Raw genomic sequence first — 22,456 nt, 5'->3', positions numbered from 1 at the left:
AAAAATGCTAGCGCACCTTCATAAAAAGAGCCCTTTGTTGAAAAATTTCAGGTTTGTTCATGATAAGACTATCTGCTGTGGATATAAGCCAGGATATTTTTTGTATTTACATAATCTTGACTGTTAACCATAGATGTATTGTTATACCAGTTCTACTGCCTACCTAAACTGAATCACTTAGCTACAGTTCAGGTTCCTCTTTCCCACATGCACCACTTTGTACTTGTTCACATTGTCTCCTATTTTGATGCCCAATATTGCAAGGTTCTCTTCAGTTTTTTCACAATCCTCTTGCAATTTGTGTCATCAGCAAATTTAATTGCCTCACTAGTTATTACAATCTCTTTTTAATTGATAATTAAATTTAAAAACCGAAGTCCCAGCACAGACCCCTTAGGAACCCCACTATCTACCCTTCTCCATTGAGAATACTGATCATTTAACTCTAATCTCTGTTTCTATCATTTAACCAGTTTTTAAATACATAATAAGACATTACTTCCTATCCCATAAGTAAGTACATAAGTACATAAGTAGTCGCCTCCGCCGGGGCAGACCAGAGGTCCATCCAGCCCAGCGGTCCGCTCACGCGGCGGCCCATCAGGCATATTGCCTGGTCAGCGGTCCCTGACTAATTTTATTGCCTACCTCTACAGTTATCTCTAAACCTTCCACTGCTCTTATCTGTACCCCTCAATCCCTTTGTCTTCCAGGAACCTATCCAGGTCATCCTTGAAACCCTGTACTGTGCTATTTCTTATCACGGCCTCCGGAAGGGTGTTCCATGTGTCCACCACCCTCTGTGTGAAAAAGTACTTCCTTGCGTTTGTTTTAAACCTGTCCCCCTTCAATTTCATCGAGTGACCCCTTGTTCTTGTGGTTTCTTTCAAATTGAAAAATCTGTCTTTGTCAACCTTTTCGATGCCCCTCAGGATCTTGAAGGTCTCTATCATATCTCCTCTGAGTCTCCGCTTTTCCAGGGAGAACAGCCCCAGCTTCTTCAGTCTGTCAGTGTATGTAAGGTTTTCCATACCCTTAATCAGTTTAGTTGCTCTTCTCTGGACTCCCTCAAGCATTGCCATGTCCTTTTTGAGGTACGGTGACCAGTACTGTACACAGTATTCCAGATGCGGGCGCACCATAGCCCGGTACAGTGGCAGGATGACTTCCTTCGTTCTGGTCGAGATACCCTTCTTAATGATACCTAACATTTGGTTTGCTTTCCTCGAGGCTGTGGCGCATTGTGCCGACGCCTTCAATGTCGTGTCTACCATCACTCCCAAGTCTCTTTCCAGATTACTGACCCCTAGCATTGATCCCCCCATTTTGTAAGTGAACATCGGGTTCCTTCTCCCTATATGCATGACCTTGCATTTCCCTACATTGAAGCTCATTTGCCACTTTTTCGCCCATTCTTCCAATGTCGTAAGATCCCTTTGGAGATTCTCGCAGTCAACCGTGGTTTCAACCTTGCTGAATAGTTTGGTGTCATCTGCAAATTTGATGACTTCGCATTTTGTTCCCGCCTCCAGGTCGTCAATGAATATGTTAAACAGGAGCGGTCCCAGCACCGATCCTTGAGGAACCCCGCTCGTGACCCCTTGCCAGTCCGAGTAATGGCCCTTTACACCAACCCTCTGCTTCCTGTCTGCCAGCCAGTTTTTGATCCATCGGTGGACCTCCCCGTGCACCCCATGGTTCCATAGCTTCCTGAGCAACCGCTCATGTGGTACCTTATCGAAGGCTTTCTGGAAGTCTAGGTAAATTATGTCTATGGGTTCTCCTTTGTCCACCTGGTTGTTTACCCCCTCAAAGAAGTACAACAAGTTTGTGAGGCACGACCTACCCTTGCAGAACCCATGCTGGCTCGACCTTAGCTGTCCATTTTTTTCGATATGGTCACAGATGCTGTCCTTAATCAGTGCCTCCATCATCTTTCCCGGGACCGATGTGAGGCTTACCGGCCTATAGTTTCCCGGGTCGCCCCTCGAACCCTTCTTGAAGATGGGCGTGACATTAGCTATTTTCCAGTCCTCCGGGATCTCTCCAGTTTTTAGGGATAGGTTGCATATTTGCTGAAGTGTCTCTGCTATTTCATTCCTTAATTCCTTGAGCACCCTTGGGTGAATGCTATCCGGACCTGGCGACTTGTCGCTCTTTAGCTTGTCTATCTGCCTGAGGACATCCTCCTGGCTCACCTCTAATTTGACCAGCTTGTTATCTTGATCTCCATTTTCTATTTCCTCTGGTTCCGGAATGTTGGATGTGTCCTCCCTCGTGAAGACCGACGTAAAGAAGTCATTTAACTTGTCAGCTATTTCTTTTTCCTCCCTCACTACTCCCTTTCTATCCCCATCATCCAAGGGCCCCACCTCCTCCCATGGCTTTCTAATTTCCTGAGGAAACTTTTGAGGTACTGTGTCAAATGCCTTTTGAAAATCCAGATGTACAGTATCAATCGGCTTACCTTTATCCACATGTTTAGTCACCCTGACAAAGAAATGTAGTAGATTGTTGAGGCAAGATTTCCCTTGACTAAATCCACGTTGGCTTTCTCTCATTAATCCTCGTTTAGGTATATGCTCTGTAATTTTGTTCTTTATACATTTCTAACATTTAGCCCTGCACTGACATCAAACTCACAGGTATATAATTTCCTGGATCACCTCAGGAACCCTTTTAAAAACTGACATTAGATTAGCCACCCTCCCATCTTCTGGTACTGTGCTGGATTTTAAAGATAGATTACAAGAAATCTTAAAAACATTCCTGCACTTTTATTTTTTTAACACTATTTATTCCATTCCTTAGAAGCAAATTACATCACTAACTGCAAGGTGAGTTGATTTGCCTGACTGACAAGTCACATGACATTTTACAACACGCCCTCTTACCACTTCTCCTGTCCAAATCATTTCCTGTGAAAATATGGAAGTGTGAAAAATTGTATAAATTACTAACAATAGCTCTGCAAGTTTTCAATAGTTCTACAATTTTTCAATGCTTTCAGTACTGTGGGATATATACCATCTTGTCCAGGTGGTTTGCTACTCTTCAGTTTGTCAATTTGCCCCTTTACATCTTCCAGTTTTACAGATATTTGTTTCAGTTTCTCTTTGATATTTGATAATTAAAAACTGAGCAATCACGATCACCCCAACACTGTCCCTCCTTGAACAAATTTGTTTAGAGGTATAATGAGACATAAAATTTTAAATATTGAAATATGTTCAAGATATAGAGTAAAAGTGTGGAACAGGGGAACCAAATCCTCAAACTCAAAGACTCAAATTATAGAGTAAAATTGTCCTAAATAGACTGGTGGACACAATCTATTACATAAATGTCCTTTTATTCATCCAATAACTCAATGGCTCTTTTATTCATCCAATATCTCAATGACTCGACATGCACATGTTTCGACCTAAAAGGCCTGCTTCAGGAGTCCTGACAATCTTCAGGGCAATATCAAATGATGTATCCACTAATATGTGAACTACCAAGTTGCTAACACGATGTTGAACCTTCTAAAAGAAATGTAGGAGCCAAAAGGTGTCCTGAGCGTTCTTGATTATTGATCAGGTTTCTTCAGATTTGATGGGAATAAGAAGACTTTCTTATTGTCCGGGGAACAATTTTGGATCTATACTCTGCGCTCTTACATGTCGTTTGGCATAAATGAATCATTAGAATGTGGTCCCTCAGTTAAGATAAGCCAACCAGGGGAGGTGGGTGGGTTGATAACACCTGTTACAGTAAGTAACTGTGCTTTATCCCAGGACAAGCAGGCAGCATATTCTCACACATGGGTGACCTGCAAGCTAATCAGAATGGGATGGCGGGAGAATTGGCCTTTAAGAAAATAAATTTTGTAATACTGACTAGCTGAAGTGCCCATCCTGTCTGGAGAAAGACTCCAGCCAATAATGAGAGGTGAATGTATGAACTGAGGACCAGGTGGCAGCTATACAGATTTCCTCAATAGGAGTAGATCCCAGGCACAACTAATACACACAGTACCTACTTTTTTGCTTTTCCATCCCTAAGGGCTGCACCTACAAGAGATACCTGAATAGAACACTATCATTCCAAGTAGGCAAATGGAGCAAATGTTTAACCAACTTCATCTCAAACGCACTTTTGTACCAAACGTTTAGAAAGTCAATAAAAACTTATCTCTTTGACAAATTTCTCTGATCCCACTTCAACCTGATGTACTTCCAAAACACTTCCAGATAAACTTGACTAAACTTAGCATGACAATGTAATTTTGAAAGTTCTCTGTAAAGTCGCTGTCTGTATACAATCTCTTCCCTTGTAAACCACTTAGAACTGTTTGTGGTATGGCGGTATATAAAAATAAAGTTATTATTATTATTAACAGCAGGCACGTTTAGGCGGTGAAGATGTAATGCTTTTAATTGGCAAGTTGGGGGTTGGAGAGAGCTAAGTTATGATGTCATCACATTATGCTCTGGAGGAGGCATTACTCTGGAGGATTCCTGGTTATAAATTGAGCTTCATTCACTTGTTTCACTGGTCACAGCATTTCAGAGATGTTATAATTGGATGGCAGCGGGTTGAGCTTCTGAGTTTGCCCCTGAGGAAGGATACAAAATGGGGTACTCTGTAGGGCAATCAGCCAAAGAACCCCTCTCCATATTACATGGACAGCTGCGATCATCTCCAGATAAGTTAATTCATCCTTTGAATTACAGATGAAACTAATAGCTGATATATCCTTTTGGGGAACAAAGTAACACATTGAATGTTTTAAAGTTTTTGTATTGCACATAGAACTTTTTGATAATTAATACACATATAAAAAATGCTGGTGAATATATGTGATGCGCTTTGTGGTGCACGTTGTCTGTGGGATATACCCGGGTGAAAACCTAATAAGTGATTGTAGAAGTTGTTCCCCAGAAACTGATTATTCACCTTCAGTTATTTAAATGAAAAATTAAAGAACAACTTGAGGTACTCTGAGCAATGCTGTAAATTAGAAGCAGGTCTTTTTATGGACACTCATACCTTTTGACCTCCTCTAACATTCATTAAAGGTTTCTTGATTATTTTGATGCCTAAGTTTTGACACCATTTACTGAATCCAACCTGTACTGTATGTCCAGTCATGGAATAATAGGATTTGCTAAATTACCAGTCCATTACAAAAGACTAATCCCATTTTTTACTAAGCCCAACAGCATGAGCCAGAATGGTAAATTTTCTGATGCCCTTAGGACTTGAATGGGTGTTGGAGCATTTGTCTTGGCTACACGGCTTAGAAAAAGGGGTTGTAAGTTGGTACATGGAATCAGTACTACAATTTCATACTCTATTTATTTATAATGAAAAGGTATTTGTGTCAAGTGAAATGAATATGGCATATGACTACCCTGAAAAATTGTTGTTGAAAAATTTATAACAGTTAGTGGTTACAACACACAAAAAGCACAGTTACTTACTGAAACAGGTTTTATCCAGGGACAGCAGGCAGATATTCTCACACATGGGTGACATCACCAACGAAGCCCTGGTACGAACACTTGAAAAGTGAATCGCAACTTTAAGCTTTAGAAAGTTTGTGATTAGCCCACACCGCTCATACATGAGTGCCTTCCCGCCTGGAGGCATGTGGCCTCTCAGTTAAGATAAGCCAACCAGGGGAGGTGGGTGGGTTGGATAACACCTGTTACAGTAAGTAACTGTGCTTTATCCCAGGACAAGCAGGCAGCATATTCTCACACATAGGTGATCTGCAAGCTAATTAGAATGGGATGGCGGGAGAATTGGCCTTTAAGAAAATAAATTTTGTAATACTGACTAGCTGAACTGCCCATCCTGATTGAAGAAAGACTCCAGCCAATAATGCAAGGTGAATGTATGAACTGAGGACCAGGTGGCAGCTTTAAAGATTTCCTCAATAGGAGTAGATCTAAGCAAAGCTACAGAAGCTGCCATAGCTTGGACTTTGTGAGCTGTGACACGACTTTCCAGGCACAGTCTAGTATGAGCATACCAGAATGATATACAGACCGCTACCCAGTTGGAAATTGTTCTCTTGGATACAGGATGCCCCAATTTATTAAGATCAAATGATATGAAAAGTTGAGATGTTCTATGTGACTTTGTCCTGTCGATGTAATAGACCAAAGCACGTTTACAGTCCAGAGTGTGCAGCACCATTTCTCCAGCATGAGAATGAGGCTTAGGGAAAAAACCTGGAAGAACAATCAACTGATTGAGATGAAATTCCGTGACCACTTTCGGTAGAAACTTAGGATTCATGTGTAGAACCACTTTATCATGGTGAAAAATTGTGACGGGTGGATCTGCCACCATCGCTTGCAATTCATTGACCCTCCTGGCAGAGGTGAGAGAAATGAGAAAGACAACTGTCCATATGAGAAACTTGAAATGAGCCTTGGCCATTGGTTCAAATGGAAGCTTCATTAATCTAGAAAGAACCACATTAAGGTCCCAAACCACTGGAGCAGGTTTGAGAGGTGGTTTCACATTGAAAAGTCCTTTCATGAATCTGGAGACCAAAGGATGAGTAGTAAGAGGTTTTCCCCCCACTAGCATGTGAAAAGCTGTAATAGCACTGAGATGGACTCTGATAGATGTAGATTTAAGTCCAGAATCAGACAGATGAAGTAGATAATCCAACACCAATTCCACTGACAAGGAAGTTGGATCATGATGATGAAGGAGACACCAGGAATAAAATCGAGTCCACTTTTGTTGATAACATTGTTGAGTGACTGGCTTTCTGGAGGCGTCAATAATATCATGAACAGGCTGAGAAAGATATAATTCATATGAATTAAACCCTAGAGAAACCAAGCTGTCAGGTGTAAAGATTCATGAAGGAGCTGTGGTTAGCAAAACCTGAAATAGGAACCACCCTATACAAAGAGTCCAGTTTTTTAGGTGCCACTGGAATGGAGAGAGGTCTCGAGGTTCTTATAGAGAGTCTCTTATAGAATATGATGGAGTGAGTGCTTCAGCTGATATTTAGGAGACTGATCATAATCCAGAGCCTCCAAGAACTCCTTACTATGCTTGGAATCTGCTTCTAGTGGGATGGAAAGATCTTCAGACATCTGATGGAGAAATTTAGAAAAAAAGACAGCTCAGACAAAGCACAAGGTCTTTGAGGTGATCGCTGAGGTGAATCTGAATCAGAAGAATCCTCATCTGCAGTTTCGCGTCTCCAAATAAATCTGAATCCTGTATGGAATGAGGATGGTGTGGAAGACTCGGTGTCGAAGCCTCAAGATGCTTGTTCTTCTGAGAGTGCTTCTGGTACTGCACCGGAGTAACCTCTCTGTATGTTTGAGTCGAGGACGACTGGTGCTGTGGAGATGGATCAATCGACTCCCGTGTCGATGGTCTCCGCAACCGTGGAAAATCAGAATGAGGTGCGGTTTGTGTCATTTATTGCTCAGACTGACCCGCCTGGAAAGTCGGTATAGACATGGCAGGAATAGTCGGTGTCGATATGGCCTTGATAGCTGGTGTTGACATGGCCGGGTTAGCTGGTGTCGACATGGCCATAATTTGAGTCGGCACTAACATTTGAAAATGCTTACCCAATTCCTCCCGAAGCAAATTGTCAATTTTTTGCTTGAGGGAGAGCACTGGTACCACAGGCTTTTTAGCCAGTTCCATTAGTGCTGTACTCCGGTCAGGTGATGAGGAGGCCAATTTCAAGGCACTCACCAAAATTGGGACCGGGGCGCTTACAGAAATTTTTTGAGGTTGGCATGACTCGACTCAATGCCACTTTGGCCCGAGTCCCAGATGGGGTAGGGGAAGGCTTCTTAGCCGGCTTACCCACTGGAAGTTGCAACACCGGAGATGTTTCTGCCAATGTCGATGAGTGCAGCATCGCCTTAGTCGGTGCTTGTGGCAATGCGGCTCCCCCTCCATAGTGACACGGAACAAACATTGTTGTTGAAAAATGCAGTTTTTCAAAGTCCTTTTTTGAAGTGATGAACGAGTACAGGATTCTGGACGGTGCTCGGGCCCTAGAAACTGGAGACACCAGCGATGTGGGTCAATCACAGAGATGGGCGAGCACAGCAAGCGCACTTCTTAAATCCCGTCTGCAGGCGTGACATCAACGGGAAAAACACCTCGGCGAAATCAAATTTGGAGGTCAAGGTGGCCAAAAACCCACGAGGGATAAAAAAAGGTTTTTTTCCCCCCAAAGTAACTGAAAAGAAACAAAAGAAGAAAAGAACACGAAAAATGACTAAAAAAGTCACTGATGCGAGAGCAGGAAGGCAAAAAAGTTTTCAACAGGCGCTGAAACGCGTCTTCTTAGTTCCGTGAAAACTGAGGGACCGCACACCTACGTCGGGCGGGTAGGCACTCATGTATGCACAGTGCGGGCTAATCACGAACTTTCTAAAGCTTAAAGTTGAGATTCACTTTTCAAGTGTCTGTAAAGGGGCTCCATCGGTGACGTCATCCATGTGTGAGAATATGCTGCTTGCTTGTCCTGGAATAAAGAAAGAATATCACAGTAGAATGCTTATGTTGTCAATAAATCAACTGAGAGAGCTATTTTCCAATTTGTAATTTAGTTTATGATATATTAGATTCTACACTTGAGATCTCACATGCTCCCCAGGAGTTAGCTATTTATCAATCAATATATAATTTTGTATGTCACACAAAATCAAAATTGACATTTAGGTGGTGTATACAACATGTAAATGTAAAAGATCACAAAGAACAAATGTGCATAATATATAATATAGAAACATTTACAATATAGAAAAGAATAAAGAAACAAAATAGAGGAGATAAGGCAGTGTCTCCTGTGACCAATCCAGAGCTCTTTCTATAAGTTTCAACAAACAGCTACTTTTTTTAAACCCATTTTTAAAAATCAGGACAAAGCTATCCCAAAGAAATCCCAAAGCACTAGCAAATGAAAATCATCTTGTGACATCCTGTGGGACATGTTCAATATGATGTCCAAATGTTAAAAACAAGAATTTATCGGAGAATGTGTCAAAAAACTAAGTTCATAATGAAAGAGGTAAATAAATACCCAAAAAAGTTTTAAAAAGGACATATTATAAATGAGATGTACTTTACTGCCAGTTGGAAATATACTACACAAAATGTGCAGTGGCGGTAGTGATTCCTCTATTGGCAAAACGTGCATATACTATATTTTGATCCTTTATCGTTCAGACTATTGGTGCAGGCATTAGTTTTATCTATTTTAGACTATTGTAACATCATCTATTTAGGAGTATCCCAAAAAATTCTAAGGAAATAAAGGATAATTCAGAATACAGCTGTTCGATTGATTTTTGGTTTAAAAAAGAATGACCATATTAGTCAATATTATCATTTACTTCATTGGCTGCCTTTGGAGGCAAGAGTATTATTCAAATATTCCTGTATCTGCTTTAAGCTGATATTGGGATTGTCTCCATCTTACCTTTTTCCTCATTTTGTGTTGCATAGACCATTGCTGTTTTTGAAAATTAATTAAAACCACTTTGTTCGATAAGGTTATTACTTAGTGAGTTTTATTATTGAAATTTTATTTTATAAATATTTGTATTTTTTACTGTATTATTGTATTTTGCTAATTGTCCAGCTCTTTTTAGTGTAAAATGCCTAGAACTTTTGGTTATGGCGGTATAAAAGAATAAAGTTATTATTAATATATACCACTGCACATGGAAGAATGTTCCTCATGGTTGACAGGAAAGTCTATGCAAAAGGAGTTAAATTTCAGCCTGCAGAAGTCAAACCTCCTGGTTCTCCTGTGCCTCAGGCACAGGAGAGAGATATTTAAGTGACACTACCACCTGCCACCCCACAATGTCTCCAGGGCATAGAGGTCCATAAGGAACAACTTGAAAAGGTAAGTGTGAAGTAGTGCCCCTCAGGATCACATCACCACTTATGTACAAGCACCATAAACAGGGAGGGTTAGATAGTGTTATTTTTTTTTTTTTTGGGGGGGGGGTTTGCAATAAATTGTATTGATTTTTCATTATAAAGAATAATAAAACATTGCTAAAATCAGAATGTCCACATTATCCAATGACAAATAATTATGTGGTCCCTTCACTAACCATTAAATGCTGAAATGAGGGATTGACATATATGAAACCCTGCCCCCTCCCCCCAGCCCCAGCATACTGATGGGAACATTGGCAGCAACTCATAAAAGTACATGCAGTTACCCAAAGGCACACCTGCTGCCCATCCTACCTCCCAGCAACAGTGCACATGTTCCACAGAGAGGCCATCATGCCATCCTCTGTCCCCATGGCCACCTCAGCTCACACAATACCTGTGCCTGTGTATTGCATATCCATCACCTCAGCAGCAGCACTCCCCCACTAACCCACCACTCCCCAAAAAAATATCTGGTTGTTGTCATCTGTCACAGTCTATGAAAGGAGAATTGAACAACATGTCATTTAACAAATTATGCAAGTGATGCCAAGAAGCCTCATCACCTGAACACCAACTTATATTTTGCAGATGATTCAGCATCTACTGGAAACCTGAAGCACTCAGACACCAGTACAAGCAGATATGACAGAAGACAAAGGCCTCATCCAGCACATGAGGGAACGCCTCAGGGACTGATGTAAGTATGACTGACATTGCCCCCAGAGAGAAGCAGCCAGAGGAGTTTGAGGTCCTAGGCTGATGGTGACTGGAGAGTGACTTACGGAGAGACTAGAGGGACTGGTGGCGACCAGCGGAGAGACTGGTAATGGTACGAGAAGCATCCAGAAGACTCAGAAGTCCAATGAGAGTTGGAAGAGGACCCGGTGGCAACCAGAGGGACAGGTGGAGACTGGAGCAATCTTTGGTAACCAGAGTGATCAGGGAAGTGAATTTGAAGGAGCCTTGTCATGTTTTTAAGAGCACCTGAGGCCTCTGCAGAGCATTTATGCCCATTTTTTTTTAAAAAAGGTTTCCTGCCCTGAACAGCTGAGTGGTAAGAGGCTGCTTTCAGGGCTTCCCCTGTCTCTCAGCTGTTCGGGCTTTCCCTACCAGCTCTGCACATATGTGAGAGTTGTTCTCACAGCCATCAGTCAGACAGGAGAGTTGAAGATTACAACAAACCTCCACATGAATCATTTGCATGCAAACGTTTTAGTGCATCAATAGCACTTTTGAATCAGCCAAAAAATTGGATCAGAGAGATCTACACAATCTTTCCAATCCTCTTTATGTACCTAGGCCAGAGTCCGGAGTTGGCAATACAGGAGAATAGTACAGATAAGAGAGACTTACCTGATGAATGGAGTTCCTAGGGAGGAGTGTGAGTTGAGATAAGAGAGGAAAGATACTGAGAAGGTACAGAGTAAATGCACTTATAAGTATACTACTAGGGAAGCTCTGACAAAGGGAGACTGTAGAACTGGGGGAGGGAAAAGAAATGTCCAAAGGCCCCTCAATCACAATTCCTCCTTAATGTCAACTGCTTAACCAGAGGGCTGTCCAATGGAAAAGGATCTAATGTGCCTTGCAGCATCAGAATCAGGCCCATTGGGAGTCAAACCCGCCACTCCCAGGATCCAAGGCCATACCCCTAAATGTTTGTGTCATGCTTCCAATAGCTAGAAAAAGGTAACAAAGAATGTGTTATGACCTGCCTCATTCAGTAATAGAAGCTGTACTGGCTAAGGAGCAAGATAAGGAACTACAACTAGTCCATAGGGGACACTGAGGCCTTGTCCAGCACACTGTCCCCCAAGCAGACACATGACCCTCCCACTAGAAATGGTGAGACCCCCAGAGGTAACTGCCACCACCAGTGGCAGGTGGTATACAAGCTGGTCCTGTGTGGGATCGGCATAAGTTGTAGGGAATCCAACAGTTAGGACATAGGTCCTGCCTCAGGGTATATTGAATATGAGATCTAGGAAAGGGATTAAGATACAGGATGCTGGACATTGGCAACTTCAAGCCTGGGAATGGGTGGCCACATGCCTCAAACTAAATTCAGTCTACCACACAAATGGAGATGTGGAGAACTGTCCAAAAAAAAAAAAGGAGCCAGCTGACGAGAAAAGTGAAGGTTAGCTTAATGTGACCATTTTTTTTTCATCAAAAGGGGACATCTATTAATTGTCAGTCCCACCCCAATCCCACCCTAGCCCCACCCCACCCCAACCCCGCCCTAGCCCCACCCCCAATTTCTTCCATTCATTTTTCATGTACACATAACTTATTTATTCATAATGGTAACCATAAAATTTTTTAAATCTACAAAGCACACTATACGCAGAGAAAATGTTAATTATCGTTTATATTTTGGGGGGGTTTCAAAGATGTCAAGGCAAATGACTTTAAAATATGCAATGTCACCTCAGTAACTATAGAAAAATAGACAAATACAGTGCAAAATATAGACAGCAGATATAAATTCTCAAAACTGACACGTTTTGATCACTAAATTGAAAATAAAATCATTTTTCCTACCTTTGCTGTCTGGTGATTTCATGAGTCTCTGGTTGCATTTCCTTCTGTCTGTGTATCCTTTCTTTCATTTCTTTCTTTCTGCACTCAGGCCCAACAATTGTCCCTTTCTATTCCACCTCCCCCTCTTTCCTTCCCATGTCCTCAGTGCCCCCAGTGCCTCCTTCCCATGTCCTTAGTCCCCCCAGTGCCTCCTTCCTATGTCCCTCTCACTGCCTTCCACACTTTGACCCACCCCCACCCCCAAAGCCAGCCTGCCTGTCTACTTCTCTCCCTCCCTCCCTGGCCAAAGCCAGCCTGCTTGTCTGCCTACCTCCTTCCCTTCCTGCAGCGCCAAAAAAAAAAAAGAAGCCTGCCTCCTTCCTTTCCCCCAGTCTGCTGCTATCTTACCACCCTGCTGCTGCTACTGCTAAAGCTGACACAAAATCTTATTTCTGACGTCAATTCTGACATCAGAGAGGATGTTCTGGGCCAGCCAGGCAGCGATTGGCTAGCCCAGAACATCCTCTCCGATGTCAGAATTGACGTCGGAAAGAAGACTTCCTGTTGGCTTTAGCAGCAGCAGCAGGAGGGCGGTAAGTGAGCAGCGGACAGGGGGAAAGGAAGGAGGGAGGCTTTTTTTTTTGCGCGCGGAAGGTAGGGGACAGGAAGTGATCGCCTGTCCTGTTGTCCCCGAGCACAGCTTCGGGATGCTGTCCCTGAAAACGGGACATTTTGGCGTCCCGATGCTGTGTGTGGGGACAACGGGACAGGAGGTCTGAAACGGGACGGTCCCGTTCAAGACAAGACGTATGGTCACCTTAGGTTAGCTAGTGAAAACAGGCACATTTCTTCTAGTTTCCCTATGCAGGCTGGGACTTGGAGTTTTAGGGAGCCAGCAGCCCACACAGGCACCTCAGCAGGAGGAGGGCAAGTCAGTGACAGATGAGGGATCACAGGATGGCACCATGAAAGCAGAACACCACACTGAGGACATCAGCTAGGAGTCTGGAATTGACAGATGCCATTATAGAGGTTGAGGAGACAGATAAAAAGCCACAGTCAGCCATAGAGGACCTTCCAGCTACAGGTGCTGCATCTGGCCACCAAACTGTTGGGGCAAAATGTGCACCTTGCTAACTATTGGCACCTGAAGCTTCAGCTGATGCATGAGGGTGTGCAAGTTCAGCAGCAGAGACTCCGAGTGCAAGAGGACTTCCTGCAGGTGCTGCATACCATGCAGCAGGCACCAGGATACTGGCCATCATATCTGGAAGCAGCTTCTGGAGATCTGGTAGGTTAGCTCTTTAGAGCTTTTTGCATGTGAAAAGGAAGAACATAGCTGAAATTTAAACTGATACAAAGATAACTGCTAAGCCAGTTGCTAAGGCACTCTCTCTGTAGCTAAGGACTTCTGAAGGAAACAGAGGCTGAGGGAAGATTTAATGCAAGTTGGGAGAGGCATGAAAAGTAATACAAAGATATCTGCAGAACAGAAACTTAGCCAGCCAATAAGCTGTAGGAAACATACGAGGGCTGTTCAAAAAGTATCAGACCTTTATTCGTAAAAAATACTCGTATTCAGATACAACAATCTTATATTAATCTCCTTCAAAGTAGTCCTCTTGGGCTGCCACACACATTCTCCAATGGTTCTGCCACTGTCAGAAGCAGCGCTGGAACGCCTCTTTTGAGATTGCTCACAACTGGTACATCGCATTCTGCATGATGTCTTCTCTTGACTAAAATCTGGTTCTTTTCAGGGTCGTACCCATAAACCCTGCTGAGGAAGTTGGGATCACTGTTCAGTCTCCAGCATGTTCTGTGCAATCTCCAAACGGAGTTGCTTCTGCTCGATCATTAGCAGCTGTGGCATGAACTTTGCTGAAATTTCAGCAAGGAATTTCAGCAAAGTTCATGCCACAAATCCTCAGTCAAAATGGAATGAACGAATCCAACACTGATGCTCGCCTCGTTTGCAAGTTCTCTGATCATGATTCGACTATCCTGCATCACCAGGGTCCTCACTTGGTCAATGACGATCTCATTTCTGGATGTTGAGGGCCTACCAGAACGTGCTTCACTCTCCACTGATGTGTGCCTATCTCTGAAGCGATTGTACCACTCCTTTATCTGTGTGGTGTCCATTACTTCATCCCCGAAATCCTGTTGAATCTTGCGGATCGTTCCACTTGGGAATCGCCAAGCTTTACACAAAATTTAATGCAGTAGTGTTATTCAACTTTTTCTGTGACGGCGCTTACTTACACTTCCTCACTCATCGGCAGCCTGCCGGTAACTGATAGCTTCTCTAGGCGGGAAAAAATTCAAGTATGCACATTAGAGTCATCTACATATGTGCAACAAACCATGCCTTCCTAGCTTTATTTGTATAGGCAAGAAAAATTAAGGTCTGATACTTTTTGAACAGCCCTCGTACAGCACACATGCTTGCTAAGGCATTGTCTCTGAAGTTATTGCTCCCACCTCCTTCTCCCCTGCAGCCCATTAGCAAGAAATTCCTACAGAACCTTAGCCAGCCAATAGACTGCAGGGAAAACTAAGGCATTGACACTACAGATATTACACCCACATCCCTCTCCCCTGCAGCCCATTGGTAAGACATTCCTAAAGAAGTCAAACAGCAAGGGACTGATAAAGGGTTCTCAGAACAGAGAATTAGCTTGGAGGGAAGAAATACTAATTGGTCAGAAAAACGGCGTAAGTTGGAAGAGGTGAGACTATTTTCATTTTCAAATTTAAGACACCGCCTCCCCATAACTGAGTGAGCCCAATAATCATTCATCCACTTTCTTGTGTGAAGCTCGGCCTTCCAGTTACTTGGTATTATATTCATGCTCCAGGTTCTTGGATTAATACTGAAATGCCACTAACAGAGATCATATGTAACGTAAGAACATAAGAATAGCCTTACTGGGTCAGACCAATGGTCCATCAAGCTCAGTAGCCCATTCTCATGGTGGCCAATCCAGGTCACTAGTACCTGGCCAAAACCCAAGGAGTAGCAATATTCCATGCTACCTATCCATGGCAAGCAGTATCATTATATTTCTCTTTTTCCATGAATGTTTCTGTTAGGAGACCTAAATTTACAACTATAGAATGATTAGGATCATGTTATAGCTTTTAAATTATTTTTAGGATCTTTAAAAATTCTGATTTTTTTATTCTTCGTCTATTCATGAAAATGGCAATTCTTTAGATATTGTTGTTGCAAATTCATTAAATTTCATCTCATCTATTAACTGGCAACCACTTTAAGCTTGATTTTAACTTAAACATTGTTTTAGCAAACTATTCATTTCCAACAGTTAACATAGCTATTATGTGAGGCAAGATAGATAGGGAAACATTTTGGGCATGCGTTAATGATACTCTTCTATTTGATAATTCTGTTATTATGTTGTAATTAGGATAATTCAGTTAATGAATTCCTAAATTTAGTGGTTCTTTTATAGGGAAAATAAACTTATTTGTAGAAAGTCTGCATCTTGGCATGCTCAGGCCTTAAAAAAATCTCTCCTGCTGCAATTCACCCCTACCAAACCGATGCAGGCAGGAGGGAGCCCAACCCCTCCTGCCCCAGTGACCCCCCACCCCCTAAGATATGGGCAGGAGGGAGCCCAACCCCTCCTGCCCATGATGCACTCCCCATGACCGCTCCCTGAACCCCCAATTGCTCCCCCTGAACCTGCGACCCTGTGACCCTATGACACCCCTAACCCCCCTTACCCCCTAACCTCCCTTTACTTACAATTAGTTGGCTGGACAGATGGGTCCCAAGCCCATCCACCAGGCAGCCCGCCATCACCCAAATGGCAGGCCTTAAAGCTTGATTGGGCCAGGCACCTAAGGCCTCACCTACAGGTCACGGCAGTTCAGAGGTGGGGCCATCTCTCCTGCCACGATTGTTGTGGGAGGGGAGGAATCTATAAGTGGTGGTGTTTTTACAGAATCCAGATTTTAGGTGAAGGACTGGCCCTTCTTCGCCTAAAAGGTCTTGTTTTGGATGTTTGGGACTTAGGTTGTTTGGGGGTTGATAATGTATTGTAAGTGTAGACGTAGTAGTGGTCTGGGTGTTTAAACAGTTGAACGTAGAGGACGTTTTTTTTGACAATGGACGTTTTGAGAGGACGGTTTTCTCTGCTTCTACTTTCAGCGTTTAGGGCCTTAGGCCAAAAGAGGATTTAGATGTTTGTTTGTTTTTATTATGCCCCTCCACAGGTATATAATTGTATGGAATTAACAGGAAGCTGAATTCCTAAATGGGTAAATGATTCCAAGGCCCCTAGATTGATCTCTGATTTATAGGGCGATGAACCAAACAGAAGGTTATAAAAGTAACTAGCACTTAAAATTACAGACTATTAGATCCTTAGAGAGAACTTACCAATAGCATTGCAAAATAAAAATAAAAACTAAATATTACCATAGCCTAACATATAACTAGCAATCTTAGAGAACCTAGTATATGCATTCCCATTCCCTTAGTAACTTAACAATAGTGACTATTCAATTTAAATACCATGCAACCTAATGGCTTGAACCTTGAGATAGAATGGATGTCTGCTATTTAAAAAGAAGAGAAACATTTTGATTGGTTCAAGCTTAGTCTAGGAAGTGATTTGCTGATTTCCATCATGTGTCTTCCTCCAGGAAATATAGTTAGAAGCATATATCTGGGATGTCGTTAGCGTGGTTGAGGAGACCTTATAAATACAGAAGGTATTTGCAAATAATGGGGGTTATAAGTTAAATGTATTGTCATCAATATTTATGAACAATTAAGCAATCCATCAAATTTTATTAAAACTTGAAACTGTTAGAAGCTTTTTTTGCAAACAATTTTCAATTTTTTTTAACACAATGTTATGATACTTTTTTTTAGGAGTCTGTTTGCCTGATGTAGAACTTGAAACGTGGCTATGTTGGCAAAGGGCTCTCCTACACTGTTTATAAGATAAGGTCACGAGTAAGAATAATTTTTCCAAAATACATTGATTTTGAAAGATTAAGTATGGGATTGATGAGGAGGCTTGATTTGGCCACTAGTTGTAGATGCGAGTGAATTTTTTTGAAAATGACCACTTCTGAGGTCCCAAAAGATATATAAGTAATTGTTAAGTGGGGTTTTATTGAAATATTTGTTTAAACTTCTTACATAGGGCTCCTTCTATCAAGCCACACTAGTAGGGTTAGCGTGCGTGACTTTTAATCACACGATAACCCCTGCGCTGGCCAAAAAACTACCGCATGCTCAAAGCAGGCGTTAGCGGCTAGCGCAGCCGGCGGTTTAACGCTAGCGCGGCTTCATAAAAGGAGCCCATAGTTTATATATTTGACCTTTCAATTGTGTTTTTATTTATCAGCACCTCCGCTGCAGCTGTTATTTTGACCATCAGTTTCACCATCCAGAGGGAACTTAGAGGGGCTAGCTGGACCTCGTGGTTCTGCCATCTTGGAGTTATTGTCTTTCACCTTGTCTTTTTCTTTTTTTGCTCACTTAATGGTCACAGTCATGGATTTCAGCTACGATTTTCTCCCAACGGGCAATCAAAGTCTCATACTTAAAAATATGATTCCAGAATGTTTCCCATCATGGGGAGTCAGTTTTTAAGAGCCAAGCTGAACAGCTACACTACATTCCATTTCACATGTCTCTTCAACTCTTTAGCTTTAGACTAATTTCTAACATCTAGCAGGAATTTGACCAATTATAATGCGAAGTCTACAATCATCACAGTCTGGCTTCAAAAGCCTACATAGTACTGAATCAGTACTTTTTATATTAGCTATAAGAATTTGATATGGATCGAGTCACGGTAAACAATTAGTTCTTCTTCAATTTGACATTTCAGGAACATTTGACACAGTGGATCCTGTCCTATTAAGTAAGCTTAGTAAATTTGGCATTTCAGATTCTGTGCTTAACCGGCTCAAGAACTTTTTAGCTAATTGTAGTTACGATGTGCTAAAAAAAATGGAGTTATACGAAGGTGAATCAAAAATTGAAGGCAATTGTTAAATTAAGTGATAAACAGAAGAGAGCTAGTGAAATGCAACATATGTATTCATACATTGGCTGTTGGATAGTTCATACACACAGTACAGCACTCAACCTTTAGTCATGTGGCAGCCACGAGGTCAGAAACAGGGACACTCCATTGCAAGATTGAATCATCGAAGAACAACCTGCAGTAGTGCTTTTTCTTTGGGCAGAGGGAGTGAAACCTGTGGAAATTCACCATCGGATATGGACTCAATACAGATATAGCACCATGAATTAATGAAAGGTTTATGAGTGGGTAAAAAGATTTAAAGCGGGAAGAACAAGTATAACCAACAAAAGTCATTCTGGTTGCCCATCAACATTGCATACACAAGAGCATATTGACAAGGCAGATGCCTTGATTAGAGAAGACCGACAGATAACAGTGTCTCAATTATCTGCAAATTTGGATATCAGCTATGGATCTGCATTTGCCATAATGCATAATGGTTTGGGATACAGGAAAGTCTGCACACAATGGGTTCCCAAACAGCTTATTATTCTGCACAAGCAATAGCATGTGGAGGTTGCAACCCAGTTCCTGAGATGCTATGAAGAAGATCCGAGTATTCTGGAGAGAATTGTCACCGTCGACAAGACATGGGTACATCAGTGCGACCAGGAGAGCAAAAGACAAAGCATATTGAAGTAAAGGAGGCGGTGCTCACCTTTATAAAGGAGCTCGTTATAAGAAATACTTTAAAAGTGTTCACCTAGCTTCAGGAGCAGCCAAAAAACTTCTCTGCAGGAATGTAGAAGCTAGATGAATGATACAATAAATGTGTCATCTTGCATGGGGACTATGTGGAAGAGAGATATGTTTAATGTGACCATTTATTTTTTTCTTCAAAACGGGACCTCTATTAATTCTCAGTCCCATCCCTAACCCCACCCCCAATTTCTTCCATTCATTTTTCATGTACACACAATATCTTATTAATTCATAATTGAAACCATAAAATTTTTTTTAAAAACCCACAAAACCCACTATACGCAAAGAAAACGTTAATTATCATTTACGAGTTTTGGGGTTTTTTTTAAAGATGTTAAGGCAGATGACTTTAAAATATGCAATGTCACCCCAGTAACTATAGAAAAATAGACAAATGTAGTGCAAAATAGACAGCATTAAAAATTCTCAAAACTGACACATTTTGATCATAAAATTAAAAATAAAGTGATTTCATGAGTCTCTGGTTGCACTTCCTTCTGATTGTTCATCCTTTCTTTCTTTCCCAATCCAGCCCCTTCCACTTTGGGTCTAGTTCTCTCTCTCTCTCTCTCTCCAGCCCCATCCCCCTCTGGGTCCTGATCTCTCTCTCTCTTTCTTCAACCCCATCCCCCTCTGGGTCCTGATCTCTCTCTCTCTTTCTTCAACCCCATCCCCCTTTGGGTCCAGATCTTTCTCTTTCATTCTCCAGCCCCATCCCCCTTTGTGTCCAGGTTTCTCTCTCTTTTCCCTCTGTTATCCTCCCCAGATCCAGTGTCAGTTCTTCTTTGTACCTTTGTTCCAGGTCTCCCTCTCTCTCCCTCCTCTGTTATGATCTTAATCTCTCTGTTCTTCCTCAGGGTCTCTCCCCTATGTCTAAACATCTCATAGTCCTGCATCTGCCTCCTGTCTTTCCCCTTTGGTCCAGGCTTTTCTTTTCTAGTCTTTCTTCTGCTTACAACCCCCTCCCTCTGCCTCTTTCTCTCCTTCCTTCCTCCCTCCTTCCTATGTCTCCCTCACTACCTTCCAGCCTTTGTCCCATCCCTCCCCCAAAGCCAACCAGCCTCCCTCACTCCCTGCCACGCCGAAGCCAGCCAGCCAGCCTGCCTGTCTGTCTCCCTCCCTCCAAAGCCTGCCTCCCTCTCTCCTTCTTCTGCTCCCCCCACCCAGTCTTCCGCTGCCAGCTGCTGCTTCCTGCCTAACACGACAACTGCAGGAAAGACATGTCCAGGCACCGACTCAAAAGCCTTCTCCCCAACGTCAATTCTGACATCAAAGAGGAAGTTCCGGGCCAGCCAGGCAGCGATTGGCTGGCCTGGAACTTCCCCTCTGATGTCAGAATTGACGTTGGGGAGAAGGCTTCTGTGCCGGTGCCTGGACATGCCTTTCCAGCTGTTGTTGTGGCGGTGGGCAGGGAAGCAGGGAAAGAGCCCATTCATCTCCCTCTTCGAGCTCGATGCTGGCGTAAAACAGATTTGCGGCATCGGAGGACAACAAAGGAAGGAGGAAGGGATGTGGCGCCCCCACTGAGAGAGAGGGAATTTTAAGTGGAAAAGTTTTCTGGTGGAGTCGGATGGTCAATTCCTTTTACTTTCATTTGTAAAAAGTCCCAATCCAATCCAATCCTTAGGTTTATATACCGGGTCATCTCCAATACCAGGTGGCCGACTTGGTTTACATGATGAATTTTATATGAGGTAAAAGCCTTCCTCCGAAAGCCCTCCACCTGCAGTACATGGCCATTATACAACTTGCTCCAACCCGGGCTTTGAGACAGTAGGAAATGTGTGTCTACAAAGGGGAATGGTTGGGAGCACCTCAAGCTCGTTCAGTGTCACAAGTGAAGAGTATGGACAGTTTAAAGAAAAGGAGAAGTGAGAGGTGGAGGTGGGGAGACAATGGGGGAGCAACTAGGCCAGGAACGGCTGCAACATCCTCTTACAGCTTTTATGTAAGAGGATGTTGCAGCCGTTCCTGGCCTAGTTGCTCCCCCATTGTCTCCCCACCTCCACCTCTCACTTCTCCTTTTCTTTAAACTGTCCATACTCTTCACTTGTGACACTGAACGAGCTTGAGGTGCTCCCAACCATTCCCCTTTGTAGACACACATTTCCTACTGTCTCAAAGCCCGGGTTGGAGAAAGTTGTATAATGGCCATGTACTGCAGGTGGAGGGCTTTCGGAGGAAGGCTTTTACCTCATATAAAATTCATCATGTAAACCAAGTCGGCCACCTGGTATTGGAGATGACCCGGTATATAAACCTAAGGATTGGATTGGATTGGGACTTTTTACAAATGAAAGTAAAAGGAATTGACCATCCGACTCCACCAGACATCACATCACCCTAGCGATGGCAGGACACGTGCCAAGGGCTGAGTCAGCACCTTGTAGCCCCAGGTGCCAGGCGTGCGGCTAGCCCATGCCAACATGAACAAGTAAGAGAGAGACAGGAGGGGGGGCCGCGAGAAAGCGTATCTGTCTGACGTCATCCCGACCCCAGCGCAGCTCGCACTCCGAGACAAGTGACTCGTTGAGTGAGAGACATCACATCCTGCCCCTTGCTGTGTGTGTGTAAGTGCGTGAAGCCTGGCTGTCATGTGCACACTGTCCCTCGGTGGCCGGCGGCAGAATCCAGCACTGTTCTCAGCGATCACCTGCCCCATTGTCCCCACACACAGCTTTGGGAAGCCGTCTCTGAAAACAGGACATTTTGGCATCCCGAAGCGGTGCGTGGGGACAACGGGACAGGGGATCTGAAAAAGGGACATATGGTCACATTAGATATGTTCAATTGCTCACAGTTACTTCTATTCAAGCTGTTAAATGTATTTTGCCTTTACTTTTTGATTTACCCTTGTATATTTAGAATGGAGACTTATTTGTTTGATTTTCCAGGATTCTGTACTTTCTCCATCATTGTTTAATTTATTTATGACCTCTCTAGGTATTTTTTCACTACCTTCTGGTGCTTATCTAACCTCTTATGAAGATGATATTTTTGTATTATTACTCGTTCAAGGTATAATACTTATATTGAGTTGCTGGCAAAATCAAAACCTGGGCACATATACTGAAATAAACAGTGAGAAGACTAAGGGCTCCTTTTATGAAGCTGTGCTAGCGTTTTTAGTGCATGCTATAGCACGCTAGCCGAAAAACTTCCGCCTGCTTAAAAGGATGCGGTAGTGGCTAGCGTGCGCAAAACCACTAGCG

At 42.8% G+C, this 22,456-nt stretch overlaps 1 protein-coding gene across 1 annotated transcript in view; it reads left to right on the top strand.

Annotated features, from left to right (window-relative positions):
• Window positions 1–22,456, top strand: part of MYT1L (myelin transcription factor 1 like) — a 612,659-nt gene that overhangs the window by 365,130 nt on the left and 225,073 nt on the right. The gene's annotated exons all lie outside the window — the stretch shown is intronic.

This window comes from Geotrypetes seraphini, chromosome 3 (genome assembly GCF_902459505.1).
Source record: "Geotrypetes seraphini chromosome 3, aGeoSer1.1, whole genome shotgun sequence".
Lineage (NCBI taxonomy): Eukaryota > Metazoa > Chordata > Amphibia > Gymnophiona > Dermophiidae > Geotrypetes > Geotrypetes seraphini.
The sequence above is the reverse complement of the archived record's forward strand: the minus strand, read 5'-3'. Positions and strand labels throughout refer to the sequence as shown.